General features: G+C 44.3%; 1 protein-coding gene across 1 annotated transcript in view; it reads left to right on the top strand.

The window, feature by feature from the left end:
• Positions 1 to 326: 326 nt before the first annotated feature.
• Positions 327 to 16,747, top strand: part of MFS16 (major facilitator superfamily transporter 16) — a 40,658-nt gene continuing 24,237 nt past the window's right edge. The window contains exon 1 of the mRNA XM_090384607.1: positions 327 to 433. The gene's annotated coding sequence lies outside the window, so the exon portion shown is untranslated. The remainder of the gene's footprint in view (positions 434 to 16,747) is intronic.

The raw sequence follows: 16,747 nt of genomic DNA, 5'->3' as shown, positions 1-16,747 counted from the left end.
GCAAGTATGCCACTGATCCTAACGCAGGTTTCACCGTAATAGGGTCACTGCGAAAGATTGTTAGAGAAAGTGAGAGCTGATGTATGCGGTGAATGCCGACTTTACAAAGCAAAAAATTAAATCGATTTATATGCCGCAATATACGATAAATCACCTCTCAGATTGTTCAAAAAACTGAAATGCCAAAAAATCACCATTGAAACAACTTTCTTCAAATATCACCATAATAGCGTTCCAACAATTACGCAAGGACATACAGTTAAGCGTCACATCACGTGCGTCAGATTCATTTCCGGTAGCTATAGCAGCCATTTTTTAATTACAACGTATCTCGTGACATTGTAAACGTGTTATTATTGTAGATCGGAAAAAAAGTTAGCTAAAATAATAATTAGGATAACATTCACGATAATGAGAGAAGAATTATCACAAGGCAAGTACATTATTATACTAATATCGCCACTGACAATTATTTCGTTTATTACATCAAGATCGATTAGGTTATGATCCAAAAAGAAATTACTTGCCAAAATGTAACTTACAATTTGAAAATTGTTATGAAGTGTGGGAGATTTTTTAAATGTTCGATCATTTTCGCATTAAAAAGTCAAAAATTAAACGTTTTTAAGTAACATTAGTCTCTTTAAATAATGTTAGAATGATAAGTAATGAATATTTAACACAATTATTATGTGGTTTGGACAATATTTGAAACATACGTTATAAAGTTACGATTTTGAGTTCTAAAATGTGATATGAGATGGCGCCACTTGCTTACTTAACCTTGGTAACGTTGCTATTTTTATTCCTCACCCCACTCGCTTTCCAGTCTTTAAAGCAAAAAGATTACAAGATTACAATCTTTTCGCTTTAAAGGAGTCTTTTATTTTAAACTTTGATAAGTATTATTTTGGATATTCAAGAATATTTATAAGTGAGTGTACATCCCGAATTATTGGAAATTTAAGAGAAATGGATTTCGATCGTGTTTAAGTTAAAAGATCAAAAAATAACCCCAGGGGCTCACATCTAGTGAGTATGGGCTTGGCACACCCAGGGTCCTGAGCTGGATATCATCATTCTTCTCTTTCTTTGTGGTTCCCTTCTACTTCTGAGTACGGGTAATACAGAATTTTTATTTTTTGGCTGGTGCAGCATAAGCCTCAGGCTTCCTTGCACAATACTGCTAATAGCAATAATAATAATTTTAGCACAATCCTTTTGCTAATGTTAAGCAGCTCAGCAGTGAACGTTTCTTGCAAATAAAGTGTTTATTTACAGACTTGGCTGGATATAAATACGTAAACACCATACGAAACTACACATCCTAGTTCTTATTTATTCCCAGATGTTCTTACCTTATTTTTCTTTCTTTCTTTTCTTTTTCCTTTTTTTTATTTATTTTTATTCAAAATAGAATAGAATCTTTAATTGCAGCATGATATACAAACAATTAGTCCGTCATGGCATGGTGGTATCATGGATTTACAATACATATTTACAAAAGAGATGCACATGAGAAAAACATATGTTACATAAATCCAGATTATTGGAAGGCAACAAAGCACAGTTCTACATTTTCAATTCTACGAGGATTCCCTTCCTGTATTTTTGACCACTTCTTGGAGGTCCCCGTCGATCGCTTGCAGTGAGGGCAGCATTTGCTTTGGCAGGAACCTGCCGGTTAGTACTAGCCGGTTATGGTTTGCTAGCAGCTGTGCTGATGACCGGAGATAAGAGGGAGGAACGCGCCAAGAGCAGTGATCCCAGAAGTTCGGCTCTGTAATTTTACCGGTGGCCATCTTGATGGTGAACAGCAGCCTTCTTTCTCCGATGTAGGATTGGAGCCTGCGCAGTTGAAGGGCATCTGCTAACTGCGTTGATCGACAGCTGGGGGAAGGTGGAGTTTGATGTCAGAACATTTTAGAAGCCAGAATTCGGCAGAGAATATTCTTTTAATGTTGGATTCGGCAGCTGAGGCCCATATCTCTGAGGCATGCAGTATTGTCGGCTATAGGTTTGATACGATGTATCTTTTTACCAGGTTTGGGTCCGTGGTGTGGAGCAGCTGTTGTTTTAGACTGTATGAGGTTTATGTGATCGTTGAAGGATAATTTGGAGTGGAAAACGACTCCCAGACCTTTGTGCGTTTGAATACTTGGAATTGAAGAGCCATTCAGCACAGGCTCCAACGTTGTTAGGCCTGTCCTCTAGTGAAAAAAATAATTGTGCCTACTTTAGGAGGTTAATTTGGAGGTTGAAAGCATTAAGGTAGTCAGCCATGTCCTGTAGTTTGCCATTGATTTGCTGAGTGGTTTCGGCTGCCGAGTCGAATGGCGATATCCTACACTGGTGTGCAAAACTTAAGGACCATCACTATTTTCTAAAGGTTCCAACCACAAAATCTTTACTTAAGGTATTCTTTACTGATGAGAGAGTTGAAACAATCAAATTCTCCAACCAACTGAAATACCTAGGCGTGATATTGGACCAAAACCTGTCATTTTAGGACCACCTGAAATATCTCCGTGAAAAAATAAGACGCTACGTAGCCATGGTTGCTAGGGTCACGCGTAAAGAATGGGGCTTGAAAAAGCAAGTCCTCCAACTGTTCTACAAAACTATCTTCCCTCCAATCGTCACCTACGCATCCGGCGCATGGTTTCAAAAACCTACAACAGCAGTAAACAAACGTATCACAGACCAAATTCACAGATCCATCCTCCTAACCATCACTTGCGCTTGCCGCACGGTGAGCACCCATGTTCTGCAGGTGCTGACCGGCACTCTCCCGCTGGACTTAGAAATCATACGACACAGCCTACTGTACTACCTAGCCAAAGGTACCCCACAGACTTTTCAGCGGTTCACTATTGACCTAACCAGCAACAGAAATGTGGAAAAGAAATGGATACAAACTCACCTGCAGCAGGCATGGCAGGAAAGGTGGAGCAACTCTCAAAAGGGAGAGATCACAAAGAAGTTTCTACCCAATATTGAACAAAACTACCCAACTGGTTCTCCCCAGGTCTACAAGTAACTTACGGTACCTCGTAACTGGACACGGAGCGATTAATGCCAAACTGTCTCTACTTGGGATCCAGAATGATTCAACTTGCACTTGCGGGGGGCTGGAGAGCTGGCAGCACCTCATGTATGACTGCCGGCTCTATGAAGACCTACATGGTGTTTTACTCACCAGAATCCACTACTTACCACAGGAACAAGAACGTCACCTCCTAGACATGAAGGAGGAGTATCTAGCCTTCTCGGATTATGTACAGGCACTGTTCGCGAGGAAGAGAAACCAAATGGCCGCATCCCACAACCCACTACTATTATAAACAAAGGACATCTGTTCTTCAGCTCGCTTGGAATGGAACACCAGAAATGACCCACCCCCAAGAATTAGGAAACTCAGGAAACAAACCATACCAAAATAGACTAACATGGACGGGACCTATGTCCCATGAATGGCAAATGGAGATGACTACCAAACTTAGACTCCTCACCAGCTGGGTCACTGTGAACAAGAGACATTCCTTAGGACTGGAATAGAAGCTTAGAAAATAAACCACACTAAGGTAAAGGACTAAAGTGGACGGGACCCAGGTCGCACGGATGACAACTCGGACATGACACCAGATTGGACACCACCAACAGGGTCATTGTATAGTTTTCCTGCAGACGCCTATTGACGATCGCACCGAGCTTCCTTGACTGGTGCCTTTCCACCCCCCCCCCCTGCGCCGGTGGTGGGACAGTCCCCCTGGCGCCCCCTACTTTCTCCTGGTAAGCATGAGCCTGCATCACTGACTTCTGGGGTTGCCTAAACCATCATCCCCATATTTCTATCTTAACCCCTCAGTCTGTCTGCGCGGGTAGCGCAGTGGTATCGTCACCGTCCTCCCCACACCTGGTGGAAAAGGCGGTTCGAACCCGGGTGGATTCGAATTCCGTCGATGACGCCAGGAACCTTAATGGGTTTTTTCACTCCGTGGCTGAGTTAGTTGGTCTCAGGAGTAGATAGCAAGGTTTTTCTCCCGAGTAACTGAGGTTTTTTCGTCCAGCAAAACAGGCAAATCAACCATAGAACATACGCAATTTACAGACACAAATACGGGTTAAGGTATTTAATTACGGGTAACCCTAAAATAATATTTTTTTTAACCCTTCAGTCTCCCACCCACTTTATCTTTATACCAGCGAATGCCCCACACACAAAAACTTAATTATGTCAACATTACCGTTTGTCCATTTTCTCGGCCTTTATTATGCAAGCGGGATCCCTCTCACGTACGATCATCAAAACCGACGATGATGATATATGTATCGCATATATATGGACCTGTCTGTACGTACGTGCATATAAAAGAGCCCGCGCGTTTTTTTTTTTTTTTTTTTAAGGTCCTAGCCATTGCATTCTCAGTAAATTAGGTGGTAGGACCTGCCAGAGTGAAACTAAAACTACTGGGTTCCTGGTCTGCCTCCACGGAACGAAGGTGGGACAACGTTGGGCCTCAGCAGAGTTCCAGCGACTAAACGACCAGATGAACAACGGTACATGACACTACACGTATACAATATCCATACACTTTTAAACCTCTGGCATTTCCAGCAAACTGGTACACCAACAATGAAAACTACGCGGAGATGGGCGAAACCCATGGTGCCGTCTGACACTAAATACACCTTACACCTTAGCTTACTGATGAGTGCAGATTCCTCAGCAGCAATTCTGGAAGTCAGCATCTGGCGAGAGGTTAGCATACGGTATCACCCGCAAACGTATCACTGAAAGGGTGGTCGAGGTGTTCTCGTCTGGGGAGGCATTATCTTGGATGGACGTACACAACTCCAGATACTGGAAGACGGTATTGTAACCGGTGCACGCTACTGTACTGCGGTAACCCTCCCCCATGTGCGTCTGTTCCGAGGTGCCATTAGCCCCGAGTTCCTGTTTATGGATGATAACACCATACCCCATCGCACTGCAACTGTTGATATGCTTTTGGAAAGTGAGGACATGGTTCGTATGGATTGGCCTGCCCGTTTTCCTACCCAGGGAGCCTCTGGGTAGACGCCTAGCGGCACGGCTACACCCACCAGAAAATGGTTACCAGCTGAAGATGGCGCTGACAGAGGAATGGACGATGTTACCGCAAGAACTTATCGACAAATTGTTCTTAGTATGGACAGGCGGTGCAAAGCCTGCATCAATATTAGGGGTGGCCATATCTGCTACTGAGGTCCACCTTTTTCCTTTGCTCCATCTTTGACAGTGATGCATCTGTATCATGGCAGCCAGTGCTATGTTGCCAGTTTTTGATAAAGTCTTTCTGAACTGTTTTGTTTCCTTCATCATTTCTGTACCTCACGAGGTCCCTTTGATATGCTTTCTCATAGGCCATTCCTATGAGAAGCTACGTGTGAAAACCTGACTGGTCCTTCAATATTGCACACCAGTGTAGTAAGGAGCTTGACATCGTCAGCATATGTGATTCAATTGCATTTGTTGGCCACAAACGGCACCATCATTGCCGTGAAGAGAACACAAGACAGGATGCCCCCCCTCCCCATTGAGGCACACCGGCAGTTATAAGGTGTAAGGTATATTGTTGTCATGCTGCACCAAGGGTTTCCCCCATCTCCGCGTTGCTTTCTTTGTGGGTGTACCAGTTTCCTGGGAATGTCAGAGGTTTAAAAGTGTGTGGGTATTGTACCTGTGCAATGTCGTGTACCGTTGTTCATCTGGTCATTTAGCCGCTGGACCCCTGCTGGAGCCCAGCGTTGTCCCACCTTCGCCCCGTGGAGGCAGACCAGGAAACACCAGTAGACTAAAATTTACTCTGGCAGGTCCTGCCGCTTAATTTCCAGAGATTTCGGCAGCTAGGACCTATAAAAAAAAAAAAAAAAACTTATGTACAAATACACATATATGCACATATACACAACAGTGATACATAATATATACGCATCCATGCAATCGTAATTAGCTTTGGATGTTTGCATACAGCACGTGTGCATGCATTCATATGGCAGTGCGTAGGATAATTAGGCCGAGACTGGGCGAAGATTATTTTTGGACTAGATTAAATTTAGTGTGTAGGGCGCTCGCGTCGTGTATAGTGGGGGAGGGGAGGAAGAAGGTTGGGGGGAAAGGCAGAAGAGATTCCCCCAGGTGGTCAGTGAGGCATGCCCATGCCTCACCAGAAGGAAAGGTGGGGTAGCAGGGGAGCTAGGCGACTGGTCATCTCGTCCTCCTGCCAGGAAGGGGTATTAAAGGAGAGCCAGGCTAGTGCTTGGCTCAGTCCGCCAGAACAGCTGCTATTCGTCCTTCATTCAGATTTTTTGTCTATCTTCATGGTTGCTTAGTAGGTCATCTTTGGTGTTATGCACATTTTGGCTTCTAGTCATTATGTGGCTAGTGTGCATTCAGGTCCTGTCTTCTCGTGTACAAGGCTTCAGCGAACTTTGAGAAGGCAATATATTCATCCCTCCCGTCCAGGAGGTGTTGTTCTCTATCTCTGGGCAAAAAGGTGATCCGGGTGATAAGCTGGCAGCGGAGGTCATCATAAAGCTGGCATTCATGCATGAGGTGGTGCCAGCTCTCCAGCTCTCCACAGCAGCAAGTAGGGTCATCTGTAATACCCAGGGCTGTAAGTTTTGCCTTAAAGGCACCATGTCCTGTTAGCGGGAAGGTCGCGTGGAGTCCCGGCGTGAACCATGCTGGAGCCATTGGATAGAGTTTGCCAACGTTGGGGAAGAATCGTTTGGTGACTTCTCCCTTTGGGGAATTCTCCCATCTGGTTTGCCAGGTTTGCACGAGATGATTTGTAAGCCTCTTTTTCTCAGTCAAACGGTTTGTGGTAGGATCTGCGTCGAAGCCGGCGAAGGTGCAGGCTCTTCCCTTGGAGAGTTCATATAATACTCCACATTTAGCTACTTCGAGGTGTAAAGGTAGGGTTCCCGCCAGCATTACAGTATTACAGTACTTTGGATTACTCCCAGATATCTAAGTTCCTTGGACAGTCGTAGTGTGATACCATCAATCTTAATCTGTGGGGGTCTCCTGTAATCTAGGGCACACTTGAGGAGAATAGAGTCCGTTCAGGAATTCATCCAAGACGATGTTCCATAACGTAGGTCCTAAAACGGAGCCTTGTGGACAGCCTCTGTTCATTTTTCTGGTGAGTATTTTATATGGAGCATTCACCATGATGAGTCTACTGGAGAGGTAGCTTTGGATTACTCGATAGAGGTTGACTGGCATCCCACTCGACCGGAGCCTGGCCAGGATGCTCGGCCACCAAAAAGTGTCGAACGCCCCAGCAAAGTCGATAGAGATAGCCAGGAAGTATTTGTTTTCTGTGGCTGCTGCACGTGTAAGGACGTTCTTCGGGGCATCTACAGTCGACGTTCCCGGTCTAAAGCCATACTGGTTTGGGGACATTAGGTTTGCCTGTAGGTACTGAGCCTGTATTCTGGTTAACAGGAGTCGTTCCAAGAGTTTACTGCAGACTGTTAGTAGGGCTATTGGTCTGTAGGAAGTTGGTTGGTCTGGTGGTTTTGTCGGGTTTTTAATTATGAGTTTAATGTTTGTTTTTTTCCAGTCCTTCGGATAGGCCCCAGTTTGGAGACACAGATTGAAGAGGTTCAGTAGCACATCGGGGGCTATCTCCACCACCTTCCTGATGATTTCCGGCTCTAAGAGGTTCAGACCCGGACATTTCTTACTTTTAATAAGGTGTGCAGCCGCTTGTAATTCCTCTATTGTGAAATCCGGTTCCCTGTCTTCTGTTCTGTAGTTGTCATTCTCAGTGCACATCTTGATTTGTTGGGGTGTCTGTGGGTTTACATGAGGGTGGAAGGTTGCGTCCAAAATATTGTTAACTGATGCCTCCCAAGAATTGGTAGCATCTCCCTGTGGTGTTATGGTGGCTGAAATTACCTCTCCCTGGGGAGTTTATTAGTGGATACTTTGTAGACTACCCCCCAGGGGTCAGTGTTGCCAGTGGTTGCGACCAGATTTTCCCACGAGAGTTGTTTATTTCTGCGTATGAGCGAGGTGTACTGGTTTCAGGCCTCCTTGTAGATTTCCCGCAGTGCATCCACTTCAGGGGCAGGCCAGGAGCGTTTGGCTCTCTGGTATGCTTTCCGTTTGTTGTGGACTTCTCTTCGGAGCCTCTGGAGCTCCGGACTCCACCATGGTACAGCGCCTGAGGCAGGTTTTCTTCGTTTTATGGCAGCATTCGCTGCTTTAGTAATGATCGCTGTGACTGTTTTTTGGAGTTGGTCAGGATCTTGATTTGTTTGAATTGCAGCTTGCTGTGTATCTTTTTCTGCTATTAGAGTGTCTCTGAATTGGTTCCAGTTTGCAGTGTTCAGCGCATATCTCTGCAGCATTTTTCTCTCAGGGTATTGTCTCTGATGGTCTCTGTTGAGTTGGAAGGTCAGGACCCTGTGGTCGGATGTTGTCCAGGCATCCTGAACCGTCCAGTCTGTTATATTGCCAGCAATGTTCCTAGTGGCTAGGGAGACATCGATGGTTGATTCCCATCGTAGGTTGCAGTAAGTCGGTAGTTGATTAGGTTGGTTTAGCACTGTTATCGTTGATGTTGCTAGGAATTCCTCCAGGCGCTGCCCATTCCTTGTCCCCTGCCTGTCCGGGGTGTGGCTGTACCAAGCTGGTGACCTGCAGTTCACGTCTGCTCCTATTATTAGTTTCTGGTCAGGGAGGATATTTGTTACATGTTCTAGGTACCTCGTAGCCATCATTATGTCCTCTCCAGGGCGGAAATAAAGGGCAACGACGTAGAAGGCTCCCAGTGCTTAGATAAGATGTGCACAGACTGCCCAGGCCGTGCAGAGGTGAGTGATCCTGGTAACTGTTATATCTGGGTTTCTGACCAAAATAGCGGCCCAAGGGATTTCATTTTCAGGCTGTATGATCTTCTGTTGTAGGGGATATCCCCTTACTTGATTGGCGGCTGCGTATGGTTCTTGGAGTATGATGATATCTATATTTTCGTCGTCGGCTTTCATCCTGACCTGGTCGGCCACTGCCCTGGTTCTATGAGCGTTTAGCTGGAAGAATTTGATTACTTTAGTGTTGAATTGTCTATGGTGTGATGCCATAATCTGTTCTGGATTTGTTCAAGCTCTTGTATTTTTGCTATATGGGACACATGCTGTCTCTGAGGGAATGGGAGGCATCCATTTTCTGACTTCTGCAGTTAGCACAAACGGCGTCTATGCTCTTATTTGGGCAGTCGGTGAAGTTGTGGCCCTTGCCAGCGCAGTGGCCACAGGTTCGCACAGCCTGGGAGCATGTGTGCGACGTGTGTCCGAACTTGCAGCAGTTGCAGCATTTGATGATAGCCACATGGTCGCGGAATCGGTGGCCACCCCAATATATATAAACTCTAGTCTGATTTATAAGTATTTGCCAAGCTACCGGGCTCAGTTCTACAGACCAGTTGACTGTGCTCGAGGACTTGGTCTTGATGGTGTGCTTGGGTGTCACATGATCATTTAGATTTTGATCTGGCAAATGTTTGGACAGATTTCTATCAAACAATTCTCTTGCGACCTCTTCGGGTTTGATATCCTTATCTAGGTCGTATATAAGGATGGAGGGCCCCTTCCTTCTTGGGAGTTCAGCTCTGAGCCCCAGGGTTGCGATCTTGGGGTTAGCTATTATTTCGTTTATTTCCTCGTGGTCTCTGTTTCGATGACCACGCCTGGATTCCTTGTCTTTCGTACCGATTTTATTTTCGTGGTCCTTAGGTCATCGGAGAGTTTATCAATTATTGCCTGCTTAATGCCTTCACTAGAATGTTTGTCCACTTTATTAAGGGGTCTCAACACTACAAGGTTAGGTCGCCGAGTGGTGGATTTCTCCCTGGCTTGTATTGGTTGAGTGGCTGTGTGGTCACACTGAGCCGGTGTCCTCAGCGCATCTGCATAGGAGGGAGCGCGCTGTGGCATATTTTTTGCTCCTCCTTCCTTATAAGCCTCCAGTTTAGCTGTGGCTATTTCAGATTCTAAGTATGTTTGGAATAAAACGGACTCCATTTTATTCCATAAAGTAACAATTTGGCCTCTGAGGCCTGCTGAGATTCTGTTGCTCTGGTCCCTAAATAGGTCTTCTACGGCTGTCTTGAAAGTGCGTGCTTGATCCAAGGGGGATCCCTCTGGGAGTGCAGGGTCCAGGGTGGAATCCTTCGCCTTGGTTTCAACTTGTTTTCCTGGTTGTAGGGAGCCAGGATCATCATGAGCGTCCTTTGGTTGGCTCTGGCTTCTAGTTGCTCTGTCCGAATTAGAGACTATTTGATTTTTATTTTTTCTTTTAGCCAAACGTGTCGGTTCTTCAGTATGGAATTGGTGTTCAGGGTTAACTTGTTCGCAGTCAGAGTCACAGTCTTTATCGTGTGGTTCTCCCACCATGTTTGTATCCATTTCGGATTTTCGACGTTATCCGGATTAGTGAGGTCTAGACGCGTTATTTTGTTTGAGGGCTCTGAGAGCTGTTGGAGGATATAAACCACTAGTCCGTGGGTATATTTGTTGCAGTGTGATCTGCAGGCGAAGATTTGGGCTCTCCCCCACTGGCAGTATGGGGGGGAAACAGCCTAGTATATAAGTGGCGCTAGGAAAACAAGGTTACTTTCTCTGGGGGTTTTTCTGGGCGCCGATAACAGTGGTTACATCAGTTTTTGCACTACATGTATATTTGCTAAGATCCATTCTGTCCACGGTATGTCTATTGCAGAGGGGGGAAGACACAAAATACATGTTTCACTGGCACAGTAACGGTAATTCAGCACAGATGATGGAACGCTCTTGCAGCTCGGGTTTGGCACAAGTTGGGGCACCTCCCCAGTCAAATGCAGGGTATTTACGTGGCCCGCGCTTTATATTTGCGCCTCTCTATATCCTTGCTGCCAGCCACATGGTGACCACTGCGGTCTCGCAGACAAAGGATACAGATGAAAACGCAAATAGCCTGCTAAATTCCCAGTTGAAATTTAAAAATTTCTTACCATGAGAGTCCACTAGTTGACTTCTTTAGGTGAGAACACATTTAAGGGCAATAACTATAATTAAAACGCTTATTTAAGCACATTTTTCTGTAGCGTTGATCAGCACGTCCAACTAGTAAGGTAGCCCTCTAGCGGTCCACCTGCAGTTATGTGAGGCTGGAAGGCTTTGTGCTAAAGATTGGAACAAAGTCTAAAGATTGGTCCTTGTGCTAAAGATTGGAACAAAGTTCCAATCTTTAGCACAAGGACCCTCTTGGATAAGAGAGGTTCTAGGAACCACAGAAAATCGCCGCGAACATTGAAGCAGTTTTCTAAGAGATGTAGGAGATTGGGTATATAAATGGCATCAATATATATATAAGATATATAACCGACAATTACTGTCTTTGTTCTTAGGCTTCTAAGATGTACAGTGCGGTTGTTGCAAGGTTAGTTATAGTTGACCTTCCAGATATCCCGAGTATATTTGCTGAGGACTGTCACTGAAACTTTGATTGGTGATGGACGGTAGTAGTGCTTTTTGAGCATTTTTAGCAATACATAGGTGCAAGCGATGGGCCTATGTTGGCTCTGGAGAGTTCATTGTTGGTGCTTAGGAAGGGGCCAGACAGAGTCCCTGTTCTACTGTGGTGGAAAGTAAAGTTTAAAGTGTGTTTAGTGTCAAGCGGCAACAAGGATTTTCCCCATCTCCGCGTTGATTACATTGCGGGTGTACCAGTTGACTGGAATTGCCAGAGATTTTAAAGTTTATTAACATTGTATGTGTGTAGTGTCATGTACCGTTGGTCTTCTGGTCCTTTAGCCGCTGCAACCCTGCTGAGACCCAACGTTGCCCCACTTTCGCCCCGTGGAAGCAGACCAGGTACCCAGTAGTCAGTAGTTCACTCTGGCAGGTCCTACCACATAATTTCCTAAGATTTCAATGGCCAGGACCTAAAAAAAAAAAGGGGGAGAGTGCACATGTACATACATACATACAAACATGCATATATATAAACATACAAATCAATTGGTATAGGTTAGTTCGCGTGGTGAAGGCGCTAGAATGAGCATACAGACTTGGGAGTCGTCTTCGACTATAAACTGAGCTTCAACCCCCACATTGACAAGCTCACAGCAAAATTCTGTCAAATGCGCTGGACCACAAAACAACAACTGCTCCACGTTAGGGATCTGGATGTGACTCGTCGATACGTATACACCTCAGTATACTCCGTAGTACTGTATGCCTCGGAAATTTGGGGGTCCGCGGCCCCTACCAACATCAAGCGCGTGTACTCCGCCGAATACTGGCTCCTTCGTTGGATCACGCAAAAACATCGTCGTCCACCCCAGCAAAGAACAACTGCGATGGCGATCTCACTTAATTTTGCCCGACTTCCAGATCTTGTATTTGAAAAACGCCTTGTTCTCACTATCAAGATATACCGGAATGATCTCGGAGCCAAACATCTGGGAACTGTGTGGCTGGAGGATCCCTCTACCCGGACTGAGGTCAGCTCCCACGCTCACAGCTCACTATAACAGACTATCGCTCAGTGACCGCTTTCTCCCCAGGGAGATGCTCCCCACAATCGTTTCAATTGACGGCGACCTCTGTAGGTTTGTGAAGGATCGGAGGTACCGAAGACAGATCCTTAAGAGCCTGACCTTGGCCAGGCAAAGTGCACATTGATAAGGGCAGCATAATAATGCCCAATATATTGTAAATAATGTTCAAAGCACGATGTCTTTATGAATGTGTTGTAAATAAAATCAACAATATCTTTATGAATATAAATATTAATATAACATAATGTAAATCTGAATATCTATTATTTCACTATAAATACTGTCAAAAGCATATATTCTGTAAATAATCTGACACTGATTCTATTTTATTGTTGGCTCTGGGGGATGAGCCCGAACTTCGATGTGGGCCCCGTTCCCCCAAGGCTATTGTCCACCAACCAATGTAAAACCCCTGGCATTGCTGCTGTGAAGGGTCTATTGTATATACCATGTTTGTATACAATAATAAAGATTAAAGAAAGAAAGTCGAGAGTTTTGGGCGAAATTTATTTTGATGATTAAATTTGGATTGTGTGGGACTTTCGTGGTGGAAAGTAATCAAGAAGCATCTGTTATATAGATTGAGGAGAGGATCGATGATGAAGTCGCTTAAGCATTTGATGATGAACAGGGGGATGTCATCGTCACCGGTGGTTGCTGTGAGAGGAAGTTTTAATGGCCTACATCAGTTGTTTCGAAATTCGAATCGTATCCCATTTTTAATGTCTTACCAATGCAACTACTCAGAGATACTGGCCGATAGTTTTGTGGATTTGATTAATCCTTTACAGGTTTAGAAAAGGCTAGGACTATTGAGTGGCTCCAAGAAAGAGGGTAGTCAGAGCCTTCAGAGAATATCCGGTTGAAATATATCAGTAATGAGTTCAGAGCTTTCTTGTTTAGGTGTTTAAGCATGCGCAGTGGTTTTCAACGGGGGTGCCGCGGCTATTTATGTTTATTTCATTATAAAACGGTGTACAGTATCTTTTTAATTTTGTGGTGATTTATAGTTGATGTTTATCTCGAGTCACATCTACTAGATACGTCGCACAGTAAGCACACCTGCACTACAGTTGCTGGCCGAAACTCTCCCACTTTACCTGGAAGTAGCCAAAAGAGGCTTATATTATAGATTTAAAAAGGGCATACCCACAGAATTTCTGGGGATAGCCCTTGATACAACCAATACCTTCAATGATGAAAGAAAAAGAATAGCCACAAAGCTCCACGAGCTATGGCAAACAAAGTGGGAGCAGGAAACCAGAGGTCTGGTCACCAAACGGTTTCTGCCACTGGTGTCAATGGTCAGCCCAAAGCCACCTAAGTGGTATGCCCCTGGACTTTTTACATCATTTATATTGACAGGGCACGGCTCCCTAAAGGCGAAACTAACCTCCTTAGGCCTGACCGATGACCCAAACTGCACCTGTGGCGAAAGTGAAGACTGGGCACACATTCTCTATGAATGTATAATATATGACATCCCCAGAACAGAGCTAATAGCACAGATTGGTCCCCTTCCCAGGGGAGAAGAACATCTCTTCATCATAGAAGAGCAAAATTATAAAGCTTTTACATCTTTCACACAGAAAGTTTTCGAAATGCGCAGAGCAATGCAAAGAATGGCAATTCAGCCCCCCAGCAATTAAACAATAATCAATAGTAAAATTGCCCAAGTTTCCCACCACGCCCAGATGATGACTTAAAAACTGTTAGGGTAGCAGAATTCTGCACCCTGACAGAAACTTGACATAACAAAACTCCCCATGACTACCATGCCATGTGTAGGAACCTGGGGCCCCAAACCAGTGTAGGGGAGGGGGATGGGAATGCATGCAGAGAAAGTGAATGGGAATGAGCAGAAGAGCAAATGTAATTGGCCAAAAGAATACAAAGTTAAAAATAACTTACATTACTTTATATATATTGTACCAACAAACATTTACAAACCACATAAACACTATCACTGCATTCTCCCCTGGCCTGCAAAAAAAAAAAAAAAAAACCTTGCAGCTAGGCCTGCACCACAACTGAAGAATAACAGTAAGTTGCGGTGCCCAGAGAATGCAGTGCAGAAAGAAAGAGTCGAATAAATGAGATGAGAGCTAGAAGAATGAATAAAAGTGCAAGCGTGAGAGAAAAGAACACAAACCACAAATGCTAAGTTAAGTACACACTAACCCTGGTTTTAATTAGTATTTAAATTTACGCTACCCATCATTGCATCCCCTCCTGGTGTGTGAGAAAAAGATGAATGAGTTGAGTGAAATAATAAAAAAAAAAAATAAATAAAATAAATAAATAAATAAAAAAAAAAAAAAAAAAATATATATATATATATATATATATATATATATATATATAAAAAAATTATAAAATAAGAAAAAAGTATAAAAAAAAAATAAATAAATAATTGTAAAATAAGAAAAAAGTATAAAAAAAAAAAAATTATAAAATAAGAAAAAAGTATAAAAAAAAAAAAAAAAAAAAAAAAGAATGCAAGTAGAGTGAGAATGCACATTACGAATGAAGTAAATGTGTGTGTCCCCCCCCCCCTTCACCTGGTAGGTTCCCCACTGCCAGCTAACATATCCCACCCCCCAGAGCGGGATGGGCAGCTGGACCTTCATACCGGATTCGACACTCCTTGGACATGACACCGACGAAGACATTCTGCGGCTTTGCTGCCAACACGCCATTGGCGATCCGAACTGGGTACTCTAACCTGGTTCCCTTTAAAACCCCATCCCCAGGCAGGGAATGGAGGAGACGGATCTCTGTCTCCTCTCCTCCCTGCCTACCCCCCATATTTCGCCTGGTGGGGCTCGTCTCCACTGACCTCTTTGGGGATGCCTACTCTATCCGTCCCTATTCTTCTATCTGTTTCCTCCCCAGTCTTCAATCTCCCCCCCCCCCTCTCTCTCTCACTAAATCGACCTAGTACACCCCTTAACAATGCCGCCAAATTATAACCAACGTCTAAATTCTACCGGTTTTGTGCAAATCTCTAAGATATCTAACACTATCAGCTTTTATCTAGCGTTACATGTCTAAATTTAATAACATCAAAATTTTGCCCGACCTATTTGGCCTTTAACACATCTCTTTAGTGTTCAACCCTAACCAGCGATTTCCTAACAGCAATCCCATTAAGCATTAATGTCAAATGCATAAAATTTTTTTTTTTTTTTTTTAAATAGGCCCTAGCCACTGAAATCCCAGGAAACTAGGTGGCAGGACCTGCCAGAGCAAATTGTTGTGATACTGGATACACCCGGCTAGCCTCCACGTGGCAGGGTATGGGCAACGTCGGGCCCCACTAGGGGCCTGGCGGCCAATTAGCCGGATAAACAATGGGCACAACATATCACACTGCACAGACACGACCCACACACTTTCAAGTCTCTGGCTTGACAGTGTACTGTCCTCGATACAGTGAAACACACGCGGAGATGGGAGAAATCCCAGGTGCCGTCTGACACGAACATACCTTATACCTTATACCTTATCTACTAGATACGCAAGAAGAATATTTAGCCTTAACTGATTTTGCCCAGGGATTATTTACCAGGCGCCAAACACTAACCGCCATATACAGAAGACCTTAACGGCAAACCTGCAAATAGCAGCGAGACGACATAGAGGAGCCGACTATAAAGACCTTGGACTGACTACAAAATGCACTGGGAAAGACAAGTGACAATAGATTGTCTAACTACAAGAGTCATGATTACTGCCAATGGAAGCGAAAAAACCTTTAAATAGTCGTGACATCAGAACAAAGTGCCCCAAGACCTTGCAGCTTAGACCCACTACAAAATGACAAAAGGTAGTGTAAGGACTAGCAAACATCACGGAAGGGATAAAACCCCATAATGACAGCCAGTAGACTTGATTATGACCCCAAGATAATGACCAGAAAATAGGCCCCAAACCACATGCAGTCTGGAAGGATGACATCTCAGATTTAACCCCCTATTAGTGTCCCACCTAGATGAGACTCAACGGCCAGCTTTTTAGGGCCTGCAAACTGAAGGAGACGACATCCGGTGGCACTCTCCCGCCGGAACAGCCTATTGGCGACCCAAATCCGCACTCTCTTGAGCGGATCTTTTTTTTTTTTTTTTTTTTTTCAAACTCCTGGGGAGGAG

The sequence above is a fragment of the Mastigoproctus giganteus genome, chromosome 11, assembly GCF_048544385.1.
Source record: "Mastigoproctus giganteus isolate SK-2022 chromosome 11, ASM4854438v1, whole genome shotgun sequence".
Classification (NCBI taxonomy): domain Eukaryota; kingdom Metazoa; phylum Arthropoda; class Arachnida; order Uropygi; family Thelyphonidae; genus Mastigoproctus; species Mastigoproctus giganteus.
The sequence above is the reverse complement of the archived record's forward strand: the minus strand, read 5'-3'. Positions and strand labels throughout refer to the sequence as shown.